Below are 23551 nucleotides of genomic sequence, written 5' to 3'. Positions count from 1 at the left end.
TTGTTCTTTTGGTGGTTAAAAAATGTCCACTTAGATATTGGTTGAAGAAAGAGACTCCTCAATTATCTGAAATAATCAAAACTCTGAAAACCTTATTAGTTTATGACAAACTTGAGTCAGAAAGACAAAAAGAAAAGTCGACGACAGCGTTTTTTCACAAACTGAGATCTTTTAAGGAATATAGCAATACACAATCTGATATGTCCCAGCTGATGAAAGTATTCTGACACACATCCTGGTATCATACGGAGGAACATAGGGGGACAACAGGATTACTTAAAGTCTAATGGATTCACTTATTTTTACATCTATTCATATAAGGATTTTGGACAAGTATTTTTTTGCTGTTTTGCATGCGGAGTTAAAAACTGAATCTGTTAAAATTGTGAAAAAAAATGATTGGATGGATTTCACACTTATTTCTAAAGATGTGGTCTGTGTTGGTAAATGTCATGGAGATTCTAGGATTATAACCTGATTTGTTTGTCTATTTTGTCTCATTAAATAAAGTTTGTTTAAAAAAAAAAAGATGAGAACACTAGATTCCATCATGACATCATAATTAACCATCACTACTTACAGAAGTGTTTACACCCACATAGTCACTTTGACATTCCGGTGTCATTGCTGTCAGTGAGAAGCTACAGAGCTAATCATATACTGATTGCGCTTGGATTTACTTTGGATTTACTTGAAATGTCTGAAATTCCTTCAGACAGACTTCAGGTGTTAGCACTGCTCCAGGGGATTCTTACCACCTACGCCCCTGACATTGTGCTACCACTACCCGATGGCGTCCTCAGCTTCACTTACCGGCTGGTTATGAAGCTTGTGAGAGACTGCCTGACCAAATACCACAAAGGTCGTATTAGCTCAGAATATCTTGAGCATTTACAGCAAAACATCTGGACACTCGTACAGCAGGTAAATAGCAGGCAATCTGCACAAATCTTATAATAATAATAATAATAATAATAATAATAGAATATGATAAGGGATTACAAGTTTAAGTTTAACCTGTTCCAAATACTAAGATAAGAATAGCTGGGGACCAAAAATAGGGCATACAGGCTACATGACAAGGGAAATTGAGGTATCTAAAGGGTTAATTGAAATAGGGACAGGAAGGTTGTTACCGTGGGGTGAATGGGATTGGTTAACCTTGTAAGGACCAGGAAATTTGACATTTTTTTGCTGTCATTTTTTCATCACTTTCTTTTAAGAGCCATAACTTTCTTATTTTTCTGTTGGCGTTTGTGAGAAGAGTTGTAGTTTTGAGTGGCTCCATTCTTTTTACCATAAAATATACAGTAGTTTTTGGGGGTTTTGTTTTTACGGCGTTTGTTATGCAGTAAAAATGACCTGGAAAAATGATTTTCCACGTCAGTTCGATTAAGGCGATACCGAATATGCAAAGAAAATTCAGAATATTGCGAAAACATTTTTTTGCTTTGTGTCGCTAAATTCTGAGACCCGTAACATTTCTTATTTTTCTGTTGATGGGGCCCAGTGAAGACTTGTTTTTTACGCTGTAAGAAATGGAGGAGAGGAAGGAGGATTTAAAAGGCGGTACTTGATAAATAGATGGTTTGGGGAGATGTGATTTTTAATTGTCACAGGCCGATTTACACAAGTCGTAAGCAGTCATGTGTCTTACTTACATGCCCTAGGTGTGGAGGGTGGACGTGGAGATATAAAGGGAACCTGTCGCCTAAAATAATGCTATTAATCTGCACCTTAATCTGCAGTTTAATAGCGTTCTGACACCATGGAGCCGCCACACTGAAATAAACTGTATCCCCCCTGGCAGCCTCACTCTTTCAGTCATATCGGTGGCGCCGGCAGGCTTTCAGTCACCGTTCTCTGCATAGTGAGCGGCGGCTGTAACCGCACCCGGCACTGACTGACAGCCGGTGCTAATATGGCAGCACAGTGTCAGAATGCTAATAACCTGTATATCAACTCCATATCTGCAGGTTAATAGCATTACTTTACATGACAGGTTCCCTTTAGAGGTTTACAAATGACCGGATCCCTCGTCAGCTGTCATGTAGCATTTGTAGTGGCGATATCAGGAGTAACACGGCGATATAAATGGCGTCCTCCATTCTGCACTTTCTCTCATGATTTTCCTTTCTTGTTTATTTCCATCTCTATAGGCTGAAGAAAAATCCCATAGTGGAGAATTGGCCTTTATTAAACAACTGGCCCAGAATGTCCTGCTTGTACTGGAGTATCCGGCCTACTCCCTGGAGCGCCTGGTAAGGAGCCATCGTCTTCTATATCTCATGTCCTTGTTGTCTGATCCTCTCCAGATTACCGTCATATAGCAGAAGCTCAGATTTATGGTGGTAGAGGCCTCCCTGTCCGCTCCAGGCAGACACAGGACATTTTATGACCGCCTGTCTCTGCGGCTCCATCATCTGTGAGGACAGTCTGATGTTCATTCAGTTGTTTAATGTTGTTGAAGAAAAAGCAGATCACAGACATGGCACAAAACTAAAGTCATTTCAAATGGCAACTTTAGGGCTTTAAGATACACTAAAAGAAATCAAGATTAAAAATGTGGTACTCAGTAAGGGTAATTTTTTTCATACCAAGTAGAGGGAAAAAAAATATGGAATCACTAAATTCTGAAGAAAAAATTATGGAATCACCCTGTAAATTTTCATTTCCAATACTAACACCTGCATGAAAATAGATCTGCTAGTTAGTCTGCATCTAAAAAGGAGTGATCACACCTTGGAGAGCTGTTGCACTAAGTGGACTGACATGACTCATGGCTCCAACACGAGAGATGTCAATTGAAACAAATATGGAATCACTCAATTCTGAGGAAAAATTATGGAATCATGAAAAACAAACACACAAAAGAACACTCCAATACATCACTAGTATTTTGTTGCACCACCTCTGGCTTTAATAACAACTTGCAGTCTCTGAGGCATGGACTTAATGAGTGACAAACAGTACTCTTCATCAATCTGGCTCCAACTTTCTCTGACTGCTGTTGCCAGATCAGCTTTGCATGTTGGAGCTTTGTCATGCACCATTTTCTTCAACTTCCACCAAAGATTTTCAATTGGATTCAGATCCGGACTATTTGCAGGCCATGACATTGACCTTATGTGTCTTCTTTCAAGGAATGTTTTCACAGTTTTTGCTCTATGGCAGGATGCATTATCATCTTGAAAAATGAGGTCATCATCCCCAAACATCGTTTCAATTGATGGGATAAGAAGACTGTCCAAAATATCAATGTAAACTTGGGCATTTATTGAAGATGTAATGACAGCCATCTCCCCAATGCCTTTACCTGACATGCAGCCTCATATCATCAATGACTGTGGAAATTTGCATGTTCTCTTCATGCAGTCATCTTTATAAATCTCATTGGAACGGCACCAAACAAAAGTTCCAGCATCATCACCTTGCCCAATGCAGATTCGCGATTCATCACTGAATATGACTTTCATCCAGTCATCCACAGTCCACAATTGCTTTTCCTTAGCCCATTGTAACCTTGTTTCTTTCTGTGTTTAGGTGTTAATGATGGCTTATGTTTAGCTTTTCTGTATGTAAATCCCATTTCCTTTCGGCGGTTTCTTACAGTTCGGTCACAGACATTGACTCCAGTTTCCTCCAATTCATTCCTCATTTGTTTTGTTGTGCATTTCCTGTTTTGAAGACATATTGGATTAAGTTTCCGGTCTTGACGCTTTGATGTCTTCCTTGGTCTACCAGTATATTTGCCTTTAACAACCTTCCCATGTTGTTTCTATTTGGTCCATATTTTAGACACAGCTTACTGTGAAAAACCAACATCTTTTGCAACATTGTGTGATGATTTACCTTCTTTTAAGAGTTTGATAATCCTCTAATTTGTTTCAATTGACATCTCTCGTGTTGGAGCCATGAGTCATGTCAGTCCACTTGGTGCAACAGCTCTCCAAGGTGTGATCACTCCTTTTTAGATGCAGACTAACTAGCAGATCTAATTTGATGCAGGTGTTAGTTTTGGAAATGAAAATTTACAGGGTGATTCCATAATTTTTTCTTCAGAATTTAGTGATTCCATAATTTTTTTCCCTCTGCTTGGTCTAAAAAAAATTACCCTTACTGAGTACCACATTTTTAATATTGATTTCTTTTAGTGTTTCTTAAAGCCCTAAAGTTGCCATTGGAAATTACTTTAGTTTTGTGCCATGTCTGTGATCTGCTTTTTTTTCAACATTAAACAACTAAATGAACATCCTCCGAGCCCGGTGATTCCATAATTTTTGCCAGGGGTTGTATATTAATGTGGATTTACTGGGGGGAGCGGCGTTGTACAGTTCGTCCAATACTGAAATTATCCAGGAAATCCAATGTTTAGTCCTTCCTGTCTATTGTATGTGGTAATGTAGTATTTGTGAAATGTTATATTAATTGTATATATTATATCCATCAGGAAACATCTGAAGGCGACTCCAAAGAGGGGCAAAATGGAAATATTGCTGACCCTGATATCAGTCAGCCGGGGCCGAACCCTGATCTGATGGAAGGTAAGCCGGTCATCTAATATTCTACATACAAATATCAAGTTATAGAGAAAGGCAGAGAACATGGAGATTTACTCTTCATCCAATGTATGAGACCGCTGGCGGCTCATGAGCCCCCATGGACTATAATGGAGGGAGTCACAAATGTACAAAGAGGCTCATTGGTCCCCAATCATGTAATTGTTGAGGATTCGGTCAGATCCTGAGCAATGACACGTTCATAATACAGTATATATATATACATATGCCATAAATATATACAGTGTGTGCAGAATATCCTTATATCTAGTATATTCCATGTACAGGGGTCTTATCATTTCCATTATTATATGGATGTGTTATATAAGTGGTGATATAGACTAATACATGTCGTCTCTTCATTATTTTATCATTATTATAGGAATAACTGTGCCGGCAAATACTGATGGTGGAACATCTGAGCCACCAGAAATCATCCAGGAATCAGCCAGTGTAAGTATCATGGGACGTCTGTATATCATCAGATGACCGGTGGGAATTACACATCCCATATTATACCCCATATGACAATGGGATATCTCTGCTCTTATGTAGATCAGACCTATTATGTGTGACGGTGGTGTTATTATTCTGTCTCCTCCGTGTGATGTCCCTTATCCTCCCCTGCAGTACAATGATTTATGTGTATGGGGAATATCCCCCTATAATATAATAGTGTCTGTGGGGGGTCCGGCTTTTATCACGTCCTCTACTTCGGTTGCAGTGTAATCAGGGGGGATATAATATAGACGGAAGATGTTCCTGCATCTGGAGCTTTTATCCTCCTGCAGCTTCGTTGTCTTAATGTCATTTCTTATTCCTTTTTAGGCCTTGATCGGATCAGTGAACCCGGGGAGAAATCCTTGTAAGGACGACTTTAATCCTATCAAACTGATCAGCTGTGGAGGATTTGGGTGAGCTTTACTTTGGTATAATATTCATTTCTCAGGGCTCCTTATGACGATGCCTATGTCTCTACCTCCTGCCCGTGCAATGCTACCATAGAGAAATTATGGTTCCACATCACTGTCCACATCTAATTGTCTCTCTTCAGGTCAGTTAGGATGTGACGTGGATGAGGACTTTCCATAGGTGATCATTTATGGAGTGTTATTTTATGGATTTCTAGTGATGGCCGCACATCTAGTATTAACCATTAGTACAGGAGATCACTTGATCAGGTCTATGGATGGACTGTTAGTAAGAATTCATAATAAATCATGGATTTTCTTCCTCCTCAGATCCGTCCACCTAGTTCGCCATACAGACACAAACAAGATATGTGCTATGAAGAAAATGGACAAGCAGAACCTGAAAAAGCCAAAGACCCTTAAATGGGCCTTTCAGGAGAGGGACATCTCTACATTCGCTGATTGTCCCTTTGTGGCCTCCATGTTCTGCTCCTTTCCTACTAAACTTCATCTGTGTATGGTCATGGAGTATGCACCAGGTAGGACACATCCATTGTATTTATATCCAGCCCACGTCGGCCTAATCCTAGCACCTTATATATAACCTGAACATGTCCACATGGACGGTTACATGTCCACACCGCATTTACTATAATGTTACTAAGATGCCTTGTGTGTCCTCACTGAGCATGGCGGCAATATCTGCTATGGAGGAAAGGAAGATTTCTCTGTATTTGAACAGTTTTTATAGATGAGAACTTTCACAGAGAAATAAATGAGAGGCTTGTAGATGAGGCCTGGCTCTGTCTCTATGTACAGGGTTCCTCTGCAGTATACGCTCTACATTACACAGTGTATCTCTATATATACCATCCTGTCCCAATATCTCCGCTTGTTTCACATTCACACTCATCATGTGTAATTTACTCTGTAACAGACCCTCACCTGTCATATTTGCTTTTTCCTGTAGGAGGAGACTGTGGCAATCTTCTACAGCACAGGGGTCCTTTACCTATCACCTTGGCCCGTCTGTACATTGCAGAAACAGTCCTTGCTGTGGAATATCTGCACAGCTATGGTGTGGTGCACAGAGACCTGAAGCCTGTAAAGTAAGTGACCCTTGAGGTATAATAAAGGGGATGAAAGTTAGTTTGTTATACAGTCTATGGGTTATTACTTGGGGCTGACACCATCTTTTCTTTTACAGCATCCTGATAACATCAACAGGACATATTAAAGTGACCGATTTTGGACTTTCAAAACTTGGCCTCATGAGACCAACATCAAACATCTATAAGGCTCCAACTAAGGACATCACCAAAGAGTTCTGTGATAAAGAGGTCGGCTTTACTTACAGGATCTTCTACTTTACATATCTCATCTCTTTCTCCTTCTCTGATCATTTCTCATCACATTTCCACTGATGTTATTTGTCGTATGTATTGATCATCATCTCATTCTTCTGTTGTTTTCCAGACTGCTGGCACGTCTAGTTACATGGCCCCAGAAGTTATTCTAATGAAAGGCTATGGAAGACCTGTTGACTGGTGGTCAGTAGGCATCATCCTATATGAATTTATCTTTGGATATACACCATTTTATAGGGCTTCCCAAAAGGAGAAATTACGCAGTATCCTCAGTGGTAAGTAAAATAATCTGACTGCTTGTCATGTCGCTGTTATTTGGTTTGATTGGTTCCTTGGTTTAGCTTCTAGCTTTTTTAAGGAAAATGCTTTTTTATGTAAATAAATGAAGAGGTTTTATTTCCTGTAATATTTTCTTTTTATATCACAGATGACATTGTTTGGAGATGTAATTACTTTCCTCCACCAAATGCTCGGGGCATCATCACTCAGCTACTCAGAAAAAATCCAGAACAAAGACTTGGGACAGGTAATATGATAATAGTATTAATAATGACTTATTACACCTCTGGACAAATGAAGGTGTCCATGAGGATAAGCACTGAAGGTCTCTACCAACGTGTCCATTCCCCATTCTTCATGCTCTAATGTTCAGTACATTTCCTTCATGTTGGCTCTTTTAAATCTCCAGTTCAGATTAACATAAACTGTATAGATACGGAGTAATTTCTCTGACAATAACTGTATCGATTTCTTTCTTGTCTTCCTTTTCCAGGAGGGGCACACGAGATCAAAATTCATCCATTTCTGCGAGCCTTAAACTTTAACAACCTTCTAAGTCAGAAGCCTCTGTTCGTTCCTGATCTAAAATCAGATGAGGACACCTGCTACTTTAGCAGTAAGTAAAATGAGACGTTGTCAGCAGAAAACTGCTGAGTGTCTTTTCTTTCATTATGTGTGACAATCAGTTCCCATCATAATGAGTAATAACATGGTGACTGTCTGACCGGCTCTTATACTAATAATTTCTCATAAAACTTTTACTTTTCAGATCGCTCTGTACGTTATAAACTTAGGAATTCAGATGATGGGGACACAAGTGAGGACAATGACTGTCCAGAAATCAAAAACTTTGAATCATCTTCTCAAAGGTTTTCCAAAGTAAGTATGTCTAAAGCATGTAGGTCAATAAAATGAATAAAACCTATAATTAGAAAAAAAGTTTAAAAATATATCTATTTATATTTTATATTTCTTTGTGTTTTTTAGCTATATACCACCAGTACCAAGATGGTGACCATTGAAGAACCTATGTCACCTCCAGAGTGTACCCCTGAGAACAGCAAAAAACACCCAGACTTGTGAGTAGATTATTATTATTATGAGATTTAGCTCTGATATATGCTCAGACACGAGTAACACAAATCTAAATCCAGCATCCACCACCCCATGATAACTGATTGCTGCTCATCTGGCTTGTGATTACACAGCAATATCAGTTGATCATTGCAACCAGCCATTCATTCCCAGCTCTTTATAGGCCAATATTACTAGTTAGACTCCATTCTTGCTGGTAGAATGGGTCCTGAGCAGAGTATCCCCTTCATGATGTCCCAAATGGCCTTACAGACAAGTGTTCTTCCTTTTTGTATTGTTTTCACTTGTAATTTACTTGACTTTCTTCTACCAAACAGGCAGAAAGAATCTCCCCCTTCCAAAACTGATGATGGTGACAATCAGTGTGTCACTACTAAAAAGTGTGAGTCATCCTCGCCCTCATTGTCAGGTATGTACAGATTTATAGACCATCCCATTATAGGCTATGATACAAAAGTGTAATGTGAATCTGCACATGAAGGCTCAGATAATGACTTACTTTATTCCCGCTGCCCCTGAGTATTCAATTTTTTGTTTTGGTAAAATCCACCATACGGTTCCAGAGTTATTGGCAGTTTTATTTAGTGCTAATTTTTATGTTCTTTACAAGGGGGTGGTGCTTACAGGATTATCTGGGGGGGGGTCTTCAGCCTCTTCTTCAGTATTATACTGTGGTAAAGACCATAAAAATGACCACTAAATAAAAAGGCCCCTGTCTGTGGAACTGTAAGGCGATGTGCTCACTATGCGTTTTTAATCGTTTCCGCAGCGGCAATTCCGCCGCAGAAACGCTTAAAAAACGCTTGGTAGAAGGTCTGCCATGTTCCCCAATGATAATCCGCATCTGCTGTGCACATGCTGCGGAAATTTCCGCTGCAGATTATCATTGCGGAAAAATCCGCAGCACTACCAATTATTTTGCAGAAGTGCTGCGTTTTCACCGCCATTGACTTGCATTGGAACGCATGGAATCCACATCACTGCATCTGTACATGCGGAATCCATGTGTTTCAATGTGCGGATGGTACTCGGGTCTGGAGAAGAGGAGACTCTCCTCCAGACCCCCCCCACCATAGAACCTGTAAAAAAAAGAATAAAATAAAAAATAAATATTATACTTACCTTCTGATGGCCTCCGGTTCCTTGTCTCGGCTTGCCGGCAGATCGCGGTAGACTAAAGGACCTGCGCTGACGTCATTTAGTCATGTGACGGGTCATGCGACCAATGATGTCGGCAGGTCCTTAAATCTATCGCGAGCTGCCGGCAAGCCAAGACAAGGACTCCGGGGGCCATCAGAAGGCAAGTATATTTATTTTTTATTTTTTACCATTCTTTCGGTCACACTATATAAATCCATGCCAGTTGCATGGATTAATATAGTGTGACCAGGTTGTCAAGCACTTTCCAAGTGATACTAAAATCGCTTGGAAAGCGCTTGACAACCCGCATGCGAAATCGCATGATCAAAACGCTTCACATCCGCATGTCCCTGGCAGGAAAAACGCATGTACAATCCGCATGTACAATCCGCCTGTACAATCCGCCTGTACAATCCGCCTGTACAATCCGCATGTACAATCCGCATGTACAATCCGCATGTATAATCCACATGTACAATCCGCATGTACAATCCGCATGTACAATCCACATGTGCAATCCGCATGTACAATCCGCATGTACAATCCGCATGTACAATCCACATGTGCAATCCGCATGTACAATCCGCATGTACAATCCACATGTACAATCCGCATGTACAATACGCATGTACAATCCACATGTACAATCCGCATGTACAATCCGCATGTACAATCCGCATGTACAATCCGCATGTGTTTTTTGTGGCAGGAAGATGCAGAAACGCTCAGGAAAAAATCCGGAGCATTTCTGCATCGTGGGCACATAGCCTAAGGGGGATTTTAATAAAAACCAAAAACAGAGTCCTCAGGGGAGCAGGGGGAATAAAGTAAGAGTGAATTCTGGACACTTAAGACCTGGTGATGAGTCTTCTTTAAACTTACGCTTAAGTGTTATCTGACGGATTATATAAAAACACTTTGGCTTGCTGAAGTAATGTCATGTTAATAAGGGGGACACCACATGGCCGCACACAGAAAAGCTACAAGTGCATATTAACCAGTTTGAGTAACTCTATAAACATATAAAATTAATCTTTGAGGAGTTTATAATCAACATCTTTTTCTGACTTTTTATTAGAACCTCCAGTTCAGGAGAGAAAGAAATCTGCACTAAATCTGAGAAAACAGCAAAGAACAGATAAAGTGGAAGAGGGGGAAAGTAGTAGGCGAGGTAAGTGTGCCGATAATCTCCATGTTGTATGATGTCAGTGAGATAAGTCATGTGGAGCAGATGTCATCTGTCAGTGGTGGGATTGTCACATGTATGATGGCTGACAATGATCCCGCACCTCTGTATGGAGAAGATTCCTCTACCGGCCTCCCACACAGACACCACAGTAGTGTCCTCTAATATGGAGTCCCATTACTTACTTCGGATTTACATCTTTTTTGTAGGTTCTATCTTCCGCCGGATGATATCATCCTGCCGGCGTGGATTATCCAGGGCTGCTCGCACTATCAGACAAAGCTGCATTTTTGCCCACTGTCACCAGGGCACCAGAAACATCTCAAGGGCAGAAAACCCTCACATCTAGTGCCCTGAAGAAAGTACAGCACATCCACCATCAATGCTGTACCTGCATGGAAAGAGTTGTACCATCTACTGTACCTGCGGCCGTCTGACCAGCAAGAAATATCTGCAAAAGTCAAAGGCCTCCAAGAACATCTTTTCAACCTTCCATGTAATTCTTAATTAAAAAAAAAAAATTAAAATTGATTAATGTCCTTTTGAATTTAATTGAATATTACTGACATTTATGGCATATCAATGCTATACATGTTATATCTGTCCAACGGTTTGGACACCAAACAGAAGATTAGACAAGACTGAAACATACAGTTTGCACAGCAAGTTGTTTTTACATTGCAGTGTATGTTCAATTTAATTTTTATTGAGTACTTTTCATAAGGGAACCAGGAGGAAACCACCTGAAATAGACATTGTGTGCACAAAAAGTGGAAATCAAGTTAGGTGGAAACATGCCCTGATCCACTGATTTTACAAGAGCTCAGACACTTTTACCTTAGTAGCGACCTTAGTAGCGCTCTATTTCAGATTCAGGCACAAGAACAAGTTGGATTCTGTGCTGTGCATCCTGGGGGTCCCAGCAGTCACAATCCACCAAAATCGTAGCTAAGACTTCAAGCACTGACGAGGCGAAACATCCGAGTGGGTCACTAACCGATATTACCACTATTTGGTGACCATATAGTGGTAGATAACAGCACATATTAAGACTATAGATGAGTGAGCACTAAACTGCTCAGATGCTTGTTACTCGAACCGAACAATTCCTAATGCTCGTGTGCTCATTTCAAGTAACAAGTATAATGGAAGTCAATGAGAAATCCGAGCATTTTTCTGGAAGACCCTACAAGGAGGTCTGGGTGGCAGTGAAAATGTTCAAATGGATGGAAAAAGTGCTGAATGGAAGGAGAACAGCATGGGGAAGACCCCTGGAGACATCTCTGACTCCCAGATCGCTGCTGAGAACAATGGTGTGACACTTTTTCTCCACTTTAAGGACTGACAATAAAACATTCCCAATCAATGAGAAATTGCATTTTACAGGAACAAAAATGTTAAAAGGGTTGCCCAGTACTTTAGATTACCCCCACAATGTATCCCCCCTGGGCCCCTAAGGATTTTTGTAATTACCTTACGTTGCAGATAATGCCTGTGAGTGGCGCTATCACTGGCCGCTCACAGGCATCACGTGACCCCCGGCTGCAGCCGGCTCTGATATCCGCTGATGTCACGACAAGTGCTGGCAGCAGCCGGGGGTCTCTCTCTTCCACATTCCACGGTGAATGCCAGGCTGTAGGTGGGGTTACCCCCTGCATCACACCCGGCATCCACCTCGCGCTCTCCCTCTCCCCATTCATTGGGAACGCACGCGGTGAATGCTGGGTGTGACGCGGGGGGTGATCGCGCCCACAATCCAGCTGTCACGCCTCACTTGTCGTGACGTCAGCGCGGGGTCACGTGATGCCTGTGAGCGGCGCTATCCTTGGCTGCAACGTCAGCTAATTACAAAAATCCTTAGGGGCCCCGTGGGGATACATTGGGGGGGGGGTAATCTAAAGTACTGGACAACTTCTTTAAGAATCATTTTTTTCCTGTATAATGACTTAAACCAAAATTTTATTTTTTATTAACAAATAGGTAATTTCAGTGTAATTTATGAAGGAAGAAAGAACTGCCAAAAATTAGGGATTCTGATACATCCTGTATTAGAATAAAGGAGGGTCTCATACACATTCTGGTCAATTTGACATATAGTAGTACTTCTAGACTCATAAAGGCTATGCACTAAGTGCAAAATGCAAGTAGTTTCATGCTTTGACTACACCCCACAATTTTTTGGCATCTGTTGGCTTTGCCTCAGAAACAGCATTTTTGATGTCACCCCACAAGTGTTCTATCGGATTAAGATAGGGGTGTAGCATCGGCGTCTCTGCCTCCTGCCCGGCAGAGACTCCGTCCCCCTTACCGCCGCGGTCCTGCTCCGGCGTCTTCTGGCCTCCCTGCAGCTGCTGCTGGTGCACGCAGCTTCCCCGGCTCTGTACTTAGGGTGCGCACACGCTCCCTACCTCTTAAAGGGGCCGCGCGCGCCGTCCTAAAAAGTCCCCGGCTAATGGCCGGAGGACTTCCCCTATAAAAGGCACCTCCTCCAATATGGAGGTGCCCTTGCAAGGTTGTAGCTTTGTATGTTAAACTCTGCTTCAGCCCTCAGGTCCCGCTGCTAGCCTGACTACAAGTCCTGCCTGCCCGCCAGCCTGACTACCAGTCCTGTCCGCCAGCTTGACTACCAGTCCTGTCCGCCAGCTTGACTACCAGTCCTGTCCGCCAGCTTGACTACCAGTCCTGTCCGCCAGCCTGACTACCAGTCCTGTCCGCCAGCTTGTCTACTCTCCAGCCCGACAGTCTGCCTACGGTCCAGTCCGCCAGTTTGTCTATGGGCTCAACCCGCCTGCTTGCCTGGAAGCATCTGCTTGTTACCTGCCGTGCCTACCTGTCTGCATGCCAGCCGTGCATGCCAGTGCCCACCTGTCAGCCTACCTGGAGGCTCCTGCTTGTTACCTGCCGTGCCTACCTGTCAGCCTACCTGGAGGCTCCTGCTTGTTACCTGTCGCGCCTGCCTGTCCGTCTGCCCGGATCACCCGTCAGCCTGCCTGCCGTGCTCATCTGCTGTATCGGTCGGTCCCTGCCTTCTGACCCGTGGGAGTCACCTGCTCTCATACAAGGTTGGTACCCAGAGTAGCACCTGGTCCCTCTGCTCGGTCCTTCCCTGGTCACGGAGTCGATTGAACCGCCGTACGACCTTGGTCGGTCCGAGTTGATACCTAGTTACGCCTCTCTGGTCCCCCCTTGCACCGCAGCACAGAGGTTCCACTACCCGGATCCGTAACACCGGGGATTGGACTGGTCACTCCATAACCTCTATTTTGTTGGACTGGAACCAAGATTTTGATCGTTTACTGGTGTGTTTAGGGTCGTTGTCTTGTTGAAACACCCATTTCAAGGGCATATCCTCTTCAGCGTAAGGCAACATGACCTCTTCAATTATTTTAATATATGCAAACTGGTCCATAATCCCTGGTATGCGGTAAATAGGTCCGGCACCATAGTAAGAGAAACGTGCCCATATCATGATGCTTGCTCCACCATGCTTCACTGTCTTCAGAGAGTACTGTGGCTTGAATGCAGAGTTTAGGGGTCGTCTGACGAACTGTCTGTGCCCCTTGGACCCAAAAAGAACAATTTTACTTTCATCAGTCCACAAAATGTTTCTCCACTTCTCTTTAGGCTAGTTGATGTGTTCTTTGACAAATTGTATCCGCTTCAGTACATGTCTTTTTTTAACAGTGGGACTTTGCGGGGACTTCTTGCTAAGAGATTAGCTTCACACAGGCATCTTCTAACTGTCACAGTACTCACAGGTAACTTGAGACGCTCTTTGATCATCCTGGAGCTGATCATTGGCTGAACCTTTTCCATTCTGGATATTCTTCGATCCACTCGAATGGTAGTCTTCTGTTTTTTTTCCACGTCTCTCTGGTTTTGCTTTCCATTTTAAAGCATTGGAGATCATTTTAGCTGAACAGCCTATCATAGTCTGCACTTCTATATAAGTTTTACCCTTTCCAAACAACTTTTTAATCAAAGTACGCTGTTCTTCTGAACAATGTCTCGAATGACCCATATTTCTCAGGCTTTCAAGGAGAAATGCATGTACAACATGTGCTGGCTTCATCCTTAAATAAGGGCCACCTGATTCATACCTGTATCTTCACAGAATGATTGACCTCACTATTGAACTCCACACTGCTATTATTTTGAACACACCCCCTAACAATTAATTATTCAAATACACAGACTCATGCAGATCATGAATGCGGAGTCTGTTGGTTTTCTTAGAATCTACTGCACCAACTGGTAAATTGTTTGACATGTGGTAATATAATTTATAAATCATATATAGCAACTATAGTGGATTTAAAACTTAACTTTTACTATTAAGAATAAAAGATTTGGCAATCCTCAATACAAAATTGACAATACACATAACAAATATGTTAAAAACTAGAAAATATGTCCATGTGTTTGTTTAGGATCATACTCTGACAATAGTCAAAAAGGTGGCAACAAGGCATCAGTGAATACCTATATAAATATATAACATGTTACAACAAAACCAGACAATAAAGTCCAGAAATTGTATACAGTAGGGCTAATGGATATAAGGAAAGATCTCACCAAATTCGCTGGTCTCCAAATTCCTCCAACAGGTCCTCATCCATAAAGGCCCAAATCATGGAGTCCAAGGGGTTGATTATCCCTTTCAGTCCCTATAATCTTGACTGACCCTCAAACGTATTCTGCGCTCCAGTGCACCGGAAGTGACGTGCATACGTGCATGGCTGCCAGTGGCACTGGGTCACTAGTGTTTATTGATGATGTGACACAGGACAGAAGCAGACGAATGAATTGTGATGTATTCAGAGCCATACTGTGTGCTCAGATCCACCCAAATGCAGCCAAACTGATTGGTCGTCGTTTCATACTACAGATGGACAATGACCCAAAACATAAAGCCAAAGCAACCCAGGAGTTTATTAAAGCAAAGAAGTGGAATATTCTTGAATGGCCAAGTCAGTCACCTGATCTCAACCCAATTAAGCATGCATTTCACTTGTTAAAGACTAAACTTCAGACAGAAAGGCCCACAAACAAACAGCAACTGAAAACCACCGCAGTGAAGGCCAGGCATCAAAAAGGAGGAAACACAGCGTCTGGTGATGTCCATGAGTTCAAGACTTCAGGCAGTCATTGCCAACAAAGGGTTTTCAACCAAGTACTAGAAATGAACATTTTATTTACAATTATTTAATCTGTCCAATTACTTTTGGTCCCTTTAAAAACAGGGTGGCACATGTTGAGGAGCTGAAACTCCTAAACCCTTCATCCAATTTTAATGTGGATACCCTCAAATGAAAGCTGAAAGTCTGAACTTCAACTGCATCTGAATTGTTTTGTTTAAAATTCATTGTGGTAATATCTAGAACCAAAATTAGAAAAATATTGTCTCTGTCCAAATATATATGGACCTAACTGTATGATTTTCGAATTGTGGACTTGGCAGGAGGGGCAACCCACACATATTGCCGCCCCTTGAATTTTGCTGTTAATGTTTAATATAATTTATACCAAAAACAGTGATCAATCTGGTTAGTCATATTGGACTGCTATTATTTTGAATACTACTGTACATACAGCGCCGGACTGGGGTGTCTGGGGCCCACCAGGGACATTGACTCCAGGGGCCCACCCACCTTTCAGCTATTTGCAAATACCTGTTAGCCGTTATACCCATTATATTGTCGGCTCCTGCACATCACTGTGCGCTCACAAGAACTGCGATGTACAATTACTGTAGTTTGCATTAAAGGGTTATTATTGGTGAAAACAAGTTATCAGCGATACACAGGTTGGGAAGGTGATCACTTATTTATTGGTGGAATCCACACTGTCAGAAGATTGTGGCACTTTGAGTATTTGGTGACATTTTTACCTCTGTATTTATAAGACAAAACCAGGAGTGGAGCAATCAGAGGTAATGTTTTATGCATTTCTCACCCACTCCTGGTTTTGTCGTATAAATATGTGGCACCCCAGGGGTCTGGTTACCACAGTAATAGAAATATTACGTCTGAGAGCAAGTGGGAGGTTTCCTGGTCAGGAGCCCTTAAACATGCAACACCTCCGGCCCAGTCCTGGGAGGGGAGGAATCTGCCCTTATAAACTGGGTCTGGGGCGGGGTTAGGGAGAACAAGCAGACACAGAGAAAGTAACAGCAAGGAGCTCTGTAGGAGCAGGAGCTGAAGACCAGGGGCTGGAGCTGAGCAGAGCTCGCCCTGGCAGAAGAATCTAAGTACCGGACACCGGAGTCAGAGGCTGTAAGGATCTCTAAGTCCAACAGCAGAACCCAGCTGACAGGGGATTCCAGGTCCTCTGGCCATAGAAGCCCGGAGGCTCAGTCACAAGCAAGGGACCAGCACCGCCATCGAGGAGCGGAGGCTAACAGAAGGCCCCAAGTCACCAGCCATACGGGTGAGCACTAAACGGTACACTCAGGGACGTGGGCTACTATCACCCGCTTATAGCAAGGTAGCCAGGAAGAGTGCAGACAGACGGGGAGGCCTACAACTCCACCTGGCCACGGGAGCTCCTGCTTGCTCACAGACTGACCAGGCCTCTTATGCTAGCCAGTACTCCCGGGAGGGTCTGCCTTATTATCATCAGTAAAGACCCTGAACTGCACTGCAAAGACTCTGAGTCGTTCCTGTTACGCTCGTGCACCATCACTCCCATCATCCACACTCATTGCCCTGAGGCTATACTCCTCCCGTGGGGAGTCATCCCATTCTCTGCTGTGCATACAACACCAGCCTCAGCGGTCTGCCTCGCAGCGGCGGTACACCCTGACCGCAATCCACGGGTGGCGTAGTCGGACAATTAACCTAAAACCTTACAAATAGACTGGCACTGGTTTGACCACCCTGAGCCACGGGACCGGGTCACCGCCACGGTGACTACAACCCCCAGCGTCCCACGAAAGGCCCAGTTCCGGGTTCCCCACGCGGCCCAGGGGGCGCGTCAACTTCAGAGGTGAAAATCTCACCAAATGCCAACTTGCTTTCTCTGGTGAACCTCTGTAACTGCATCTCTGCTGCTGTGTAATAGTCACAGGGCAGGGAGGAGTTAAACATCCAAGTATTTAATATCTATTGGAAATAAAGAGGTTTCCCCTTATTGACATCAGGTAAAACAAATGACCAACCACAATCCACTCTACCAAGATCAATATTACCAGATAGAAGGCAGAAATACCATTACACCGTGACCAGATCACATATTACCACCACATTGTGCCCAAATAATGCCACATACAAGGCACAAATACCCCCACACCATGACCAAAGCACATAATACCACCATATAGTGATCAAATGCTACCAGATACAAGGTATAAATACTGACACACCATGAGACCATATATTACCACCACATAGTGACTGAATAATGCCACATACAAGGGACAAATATCGTCATGTCATGACTAGTGTTGAGCATTCCGATACTGAAATATCGGGTATCGGCCGATATTCGCGGTATCGGAATTCCGATACTTAATTCCGATACTTTTGCAATATCGTATACCGGAATCGGAAGTTCCCATAATGCAATGAGCCATTTTCATTTTATTCAGCCAATGAGGATCCTAAGAAGTGTGGGCACATCCTGTTAGGCATGTAGGCATCTTAACTAATGGCATGGCTGTGATTGGCTGCTGAAATGATGTCATGATGCACTATAAAAGCCGCCGCCGCCATTTTGAGCTCACTCTGCTGTGAATTCAGTTAGGGATAGGACGCTGTTGTTCTGAGGGACAGTTTTAGCTACCTATTTGCTCTATACTGCTTTACCCAAGCTACTTTCTAAATCACTGTGCCTTGCAGCGCTAGTGCACAGTTCCCTGTGCTGTTCACCGCTGTCTGCAAGGTCTGTGTGTGTGAGTGCAGCTCACCCTGTAGTGTGTGCTTCAGCCACGTCTGGTTGTAGTGCACTCAGTGTGTGTCACTGCCTCATACATTGTCCTTTTTTGCCAATTCATAATTTTTCCTGATATCTCCTATTAGTGTGGTGGTTCCATCTGTATTCAGCTAAATTGGTTCCAAACACACTATATAGGAGTAGATAGAGAAATTTTTTTCCGTCTTGCAGCACTAGTGCACAGTGCTCTGCATCTGTACTGTTCACCGCTGTCTGCAAGGTCTGTATGTGTGAGTGCAGCTCACCCTGTAGTGTGTGCTTCAACCACGTCTGGTTGTAGTGCACTCAGTGTGTGTCACTGCCTCATACATTGTCCTTTTTTGCCAATTCATAATTTTTCCTGATATCTCCTATTAGTGTGGTGGTTCCATCCGTATTCAGCTAAATTGGTTCCAAACACACTATATAGGAGTAGATAGAGAAATTTTTTTGGTCTTGCAGCGCTAGTGCACAGTGCTCTGCATCTGTACTGTTCACCGCTGTCTGCAAGGTCTGGTGTGTGAGTGCAGCTCACCCTGTAGTGTGTGCTTCAACCCCGTCTGGTTGTAGTGCACTCAGTGTGTGTCACTGCCTCATACATTGTCCTTTATTGCCAATTCATAATTTTTCCTGATATCTCCTATTAGTGTGGTGGTTCCATCCGTATTCAGCTAAATTGATTCCAAACACACTATATAGGAGTAGATAGAGGAGCCTTTCTGCAGCATTGGGCCCTGCAGCCCCAGCCAGATTAGTATTAGCCTATTTTTTGCAGCCTCATCTATTGCATTGTAGGTTACCTTCCTACATTGTAATAGCTACAAAAAGTTTGTGATACTATCGTTATTACATCTTTAGGCACATCCAGTGTCTTTTTGTGACAAAAAAAAACCTAAATAAAGTTCACCAAACACTCCACTTTACAGTTGTGTAGGCCACATTAGCTCATATTAAAATCTAGTCCACACTTTATAAAATTAGTGTTTCTTATACCTGTTAGCAGCTGTTCAGGAATAAGCACACTAAGCCCTTAGTACTTTTCTGCCTATCTTTATCAGTCTACCAAGATGAAGAAGGCAGGGAGTAAGGCATGTGGTCGTTGGCGTGGAGTTTCTGCAGGGAGAGGACGTGAGGATTCTGTGCCTGCAGGGAGAGGACGTGGGGATTCTGTGCCTGCTGCGGGCACCAGTGACTCAGCATCCCCCAGTTTTACCAGGGAACAGTCCTTTATGCGCAGCTTTGTAGGAGCTAGCCGTACCCCACTGCTGCGCGAGGACCAAATTGAAGCCGTTGTCGGATGGATGGCAGCTAACGCATCGACTTCAATTAGTTCCAGATCCTCTCAGGTCCTGAGCACTGAAGAGCACCCATCTGTCTCTTCACCACCTGCCAAATTGCCCAGGCAGTCAGAGAGCTCTGGACAGGAGCCATCTCTACTTCTGTTCTCTGAATCTCTTGGCTTGGAAAGAGGGGGCCAGCCAAGCAGAATTCTAGAATTTGAAGAAGAGGTAGTATGCAGTGATGCGCAACCGTTTTGTCTCTCTGAATCTGAAGAGGCGGGTGGGCCAGTGCCTATGGTCAGCAGCACACCTCAGTACGCATCTGATGATGAGACTCAGGTGCCACTTTCTGGTGCGTACTGTGCTGTCGAGACTACCCAGGAGAAGCAGTTGTTTGAAGACGGTGGTGTAGATGATGAGGTCCTTGACCCATCATGGCGTGAGGGACAGGAAGGTGGTGGGAGCAGCTCTGAGGAAGAGATTCCCCGAACGGCCCAAAAAGGAGGGAGAGGGAGGGGGCAGACTTGGTTGCCTGTAGCCTCCACTTCGGCACCCATTAGGAGCATGGCTCTTCCAAAATCCAAAGCGGGCGCTCCCAAGACTTGCAGTGCCTGGTCCTTTTTTGACACAGTTGCAGATGACATTTGCTTTGTCAAATGCAAGCTGTGTAATCAGAAGGTGAAAAGAGGGAAAAGTGTCAGCAACCTCAATACCACAAATATGTGGAAACATGTGCGGACCAAGCACGTGGTGGAGTTACAAAAACACACTGAAGACCTAGGCCAACCTACAGCGCCACCTACCACCTCTTCAGCTCGTGTTGTAGCCTCTTCCTCCAGCTCACACACAGCTGGTTCGGCTTCCTCACAGGATCGCCATGGAAGAATCTCTGGCACTGTTGTACAGAGACACAGTGTAATTCCACCCACAGCACCACTTTCCCAGTCATCCTCACACTCCCAGGCCAGTCTACAGCCATCGTTAGCACAGGCATGGGAGAAAAGGCGCCCATACTCGGCAAACCACCCCCGAGCACAGGCTCTGAATGCTGGCATTGCTAAACTACTGGCCCTTGAAATGCTATCATTCAGGCTGGTGGAGACTGACACATTCCGTAACTTTATGGCATTGGCAGTCCCACAATACAACGTACCCAGGCGCTTTTATTTCAGCAGGCAAGCCGTCCCTGCCCTGCAACATCATGTGGAGGGAAAAATTAAACATGCGCTACAAAACGCCGTCAGTAGCAAGGTCCACCTGACCACTGATGCGTGGACCAGTAAGCATGGACAGGGACGATACCTTTCCCTCACTGCCCATTGGGTAAATGTTGTGGAGCCGGGTACAGATCTTGAGAGTGGCGCTGTACGTGTTCTGCCAACTCCAAGGATTGCAGGAATCCAGTCTGTACACATTGACTCCTCCTCATACTCCAGTTCCTCTGAATCAGCGCTGCAGGAGCCGTCACGGTCTACCTCCACATCGACCCGTGAACGGTTACCTGTTATGATGACCGATATGAGCACAGCCGTGGCCAAACGTCAACAGGCCGTATTAAAATTAATTTCTTTGGGGAATCGAAGCCACACAGCGCAGGAGCTCTGGAATGCCATCAAGCAGCAGAGCGACGTGTGGTTTGTGCCAGCGAATCTCCAGCCAGGCATGGTAGTGTGTGACAATGGCCGAAATCTGGTGGCAGCTCTGGGCCTAGGCAACCTCACTCACATCCCATGTCTGGCACATGTGCTCAACTTGGTCGTGCAGAGTTTTTTGAGGGACTATCCGGATCTTGATGCACTGCTTCACAAGGTCCGCATAGAGGGCGCTCACTTGCGGCATTCCAGCAATGCAAGATCACGCATTGCAGCTCTGCAGCGCCGATTACGTCTTCCGGAACATCGCATCATATGTGACCTACCCACCAGGTGGAATTCAACGTTACATATGTTGGAGAGGTTGTGTGAGCAGCAGGCAGCAGTAATGGAGTACCAGCTGCAGCAGGCGCAAATAAGTCGCAGTGCGCGCCGTTCACACTTCACCACCACTGAGTGGGCCTCTATGAAGGACATTTGCACACGTTTTGCGTGCCTTCGATTATTCCACGCGGATGGCGAGTGCAGATGATGCACTAGTCAGCATGACTATCCCCCTTATCTGCCTGCTTGAAAAAACACTGCAAGCACTAAGGGACGAGGTTTTGGAAGAGGTGGAGGATGAGGAGTCACAAATGCCATCTGCTTCTCTACAGTCTGCGCAACGTGGTTCCTCACAAAGGCCTAGGCAGGGGACACTTTGTGAGGAGGATGAGGAGGAGTCAATGGATGAGGAAGACATCTGTCCAGAGGAGGGAGGTACACAATGCTCTAGTAGTCAGTATCTAGAGCGAGGGTGGGGTGATGCAGAGCAGGCAGAGATCACGCCTCAAGCAGGGGACAGCGTTTCTTGGCCAGTTGGCAGTCTGCAGCACATGGTTGATTTCATGCTGCAGTGCCTGAGAAACGACCGCCGCATTGCCCACATTCTCAACACGGCTGATTATTGGGTGTCCACCCTCTTAGATCCTCGCTACCGGGACAACTTACAAAGCCTCATAACACCGTTGAACCGGGAGCGTAAAATGCGGGAGTACCAAGACGCACTGGTGCATTCCATCATGTTCTCCATTCCAACCGAGAGCAGTGCTGCTAGTGCTTTACAAAGCAGCTCAGTGCGTCGAGGCAGTGGAGGAAGCTCTGCACAAAGAGGGAGCAGAAGCAGCGCCTCAGCACAAGGCAAGACCACTATGGCCGAAATGTGGCAAAGTTTTGTGTCCCCGCCACCACAAATGTCTACACCATCACAGACGGCTCCAGTCAGCAGGAGGCAACGTTTCCGTCAGATGGTGACAGACTACATGTCTTGCCCTCTTAGTGTACTCCCAGACGGCTCTTCTCCCTTCAAGTTTTGGGTCTGTAAGCTGGATACATGGCCAGAGCTTAGTCAGTATGCATTGGAGGTGCTAGCTTGCCCTGCTGCTAGTGTATTATCGGAACGCGTCTTTAGTGCCGCAGGAGGTGTACTAACAGACCGTCGCATGCGACTATCCTCCGATAACGTTGACCGGCTTACTTTTCTCAAAATGAACAAGGCCTGGATCTCTCATGAATTTGCCAGTCCTCTTCCAGAATAAATAATTGGTTGGCAACAGTATCCAGGTCTCCTGTTCTGTTCATGTTTCTACCACCTGAACTGTAATCCCTGAGCTCCAACACCGCCAGTTGGCGCTCGGAAGTGCCGTCTGCACAGTCAACACTTGCTGCGGTGTTATTGGGGTTCAGTAACGTCAGCTGTTCCCCTGCTGTGTTCACGGCAATTTCTCCTGCTCTGTCCATATTCACTGTGCTACTTATTTAAAACTTGCTCCAATTACACCTCTGGCTCCTCTCTGTTTTCATTCTTATCCCTGGCTCCAACACCGCCAGTTGGCGCTCGGAAGTGCTGTCTGCACAGTCAACACTTGCTGCCGTGTTATTGGGGTTCGGTAACGTCAGCTGTTCCCCTGCTGTGCGGACGGCAATTTCTCCTGCTTTGTCCACATCCACTGTACTACACATTTTAAAGTTGCTCCAATTACACCTCTGGCTCCTCTGTTTTCATTCTTATCCCTGGGCTCCAGCACCGCCAGTTGGCGCTCGGAAGTGCTGTCTGCACAGTCAACACTTGCTGCCGTGTTATTGGGGTTCGGTAACGTCAGCTGTTCCCCTGCTGTGCGGACGGCAATTTCTCCTGCTTTGTCCACATCCACTGTACTACACATTTTAAAGTTGCTCCAATTACACCTCTG

This window comes from Phyllobates terribilis, unplaced genomic scaffold (assembly GCF_046119375.1).
Source record: "Phyllobates terribilis strain yellow unplaced genomic scaffold, ASM4611937v1 Scaffold_8__6_contigs__length_399053987, whole genome shotgun sequence".
NCBI lineage: Eukaryota > Metazoa > Chordata > Amphibia > Anura > Dendrobatidae > Phyllobates > Phyllobates terribilis.
The sequence above is the reverse complement of the archived record's forward strand: the minus strand, read 5'-3'. Positions refer to the sequence as shown.